Below are 2085 nucleotides of genomic sequence, written 5' to 3' on the forward strand. Positions count from 1 at the left end.
GTTTTTCTGATGTTCTCTGTTACACGTAGCACCTATTGCACTTCTGTCTGTCCTGGGAAAGGAGTCCCTCACATGTTGCCCTTTTTGAGGTTTCTACGTTATTTTTCCCCTGTTAATAGTGTTTCCTCTTGTAGAGGGTTAAGGGCAGTGGATGTCGCACCTTGTTAAAGCAATATGAGACTAGTTCAGATTTGTGAAAGTGGGCTACACAAATAAAAGTGGATTGATTGATAAAAATCTCTGCACACAATGTCCAGCACACAAACAATAAAAGTGACAGTATAGTGTAGAACAGTTTGAGGAGGAGTGACTCATGACACTGGATTCATTCTGAAGTAGAATCCAGGGACTGATCACAGGACAAGAGAACAGAACATTCCAAATTGGCAGGTTCAGAACAGGCACTGCACCAGTAACTTTTATCTTTCCCTAAACCCAAAGACATGTTGGAAGGGGGTGGGGTGGGGGCACACACCACTGAAAGTGATTCAGCATCCTGCTTAAGAATGTTGTGATAAAACCAGAAAGAATAACATTTACCTTTGTGCGTTTATAAGGAAACCAGGCGGAACAGGGCAATAAAACATTTCAGCAGTGTAATACTTGCAGTAATAAACAGATAACTCACCCCATGCTGTCACCAAACCTGCAGGGTATTCATATTTCTTACATCTGCGGTGGTAACTCATGCGGGCGGCTGTGTGGGATTTGCACAAATTGTCATCATGTCTTTTTCCTTGAGTTTTTGCTAATCTCTGCTGTGTTTATTGTGTTTCAGACACACGCATCCTCAGAGAATTGCTGCAGACATAGGCCCGGCAGAGTGGGCTACGTTATCCAGGCCGAATTACGCCGCTGATCGACACAATGCGTTCAGTAACCTACTTAGACAACAGAGGGAGTCTCCAGACGATACCAGGTGTCCAAGTGCAGTGCACCTCTGCTCCTGCGTCCCACATGTGCTCTTTTAAACTGCAGCAGTTTCCTGTGATGGAGACGTTTTCAAACCCAGGAACATGTTCTGAAACTTCACTCCTGGCCCCGCAGTGAAGCTAATAGAGAAAGCTCTTGCATCATGTTCTTCTTCTAATCCTTTCTACAGACTCAAACCTGCAGTCCAAGTTGATTTTCCTGTCTGTGCCTTGCTGGACACATTACCATACCAGGCCCTGTCAGAGCTAACGACAAGAAGAGTCACTCTGCAGGCAGCCGCAGCATACTGATGGATACTCAGAGTGGCTGAGGGGAACAGACAACCTGCCTTGTATGATTTTTTTTTGCCTCGTGCCAAAGCAGCAGATCAATCCCGCCTGCATCCGACATCATTAAGCCCCTGTGGGATATTGATTGGGACGCTCGGCCCGAGAAGTGCTGAGTGGCACTTTACGGCCACAAGGTGTCTCACCACGTCAACTGTGGTCCCAGCTCTGAGCGGACACTGGGCTGCTCTCTCAGCTCGAAAGGCACAGAGCTGGAAACTGTGAATACACTCTGGATCTCTCGCTCTCTCTCCCTCTCTGACTGTTACTATGCTTACAAAAAAAAAGTGTGTTAGTCTCACACAAACTAAGTGAACTCCTGAGTGGCCCTGTACCATGCGTGTTGGGATTTGATGCAGGAGGGGTCCTCGCCCTGTGGCTCTGGCTGAAGGCGAATAACACAAAGCAGGTTGTATTGTCTAACCAGGAGCTGGCATGGCCTCAACACGGACTCATATTTTTCTGATCTGCCACTGCAGGGAAGTGACAACAATGAGCCGTACGCAGGCCCAAGGTTCCTGTGAATGCTGCTGTAGAATAGGCAGCATAAACAGACGTTTCCTCTGCCTCTCACTGTTCGTGAAAACACAGTGGCACAGTAAAAAGACAGAGGTTAGCGTCTGCTGCCTGGAAGAAATATGAATTCACCCCATGTGTCAGCAGCTAATTTACATCTGAGGGGTATTGTTCTCTGAGGACACGTCACATGCACCACTCCTATTATAATCGTTGCTTCATTAGAGGCTTTTCTATAGTTGTCAAGTCATGTATTCCCTCTGGCCACACCACCCCCGAATATAACGGAGCGATCAGCATATTGTATTTA

The sequence above is a fragment of the Platichthys flesus genome, chromosome 16 (genome assembly GCF_949316205.1).
Source record: "Platichthys flesus chromosome 16, fPlaFle2.1, whole genome shotgun sequence".
Lineage (NCBI taxonomy): Eukaryota > Metazoa > Chordata > Actinopteri > Pleuronectiformes > Pleuronectidae > Platichthys > Platichthys flesus.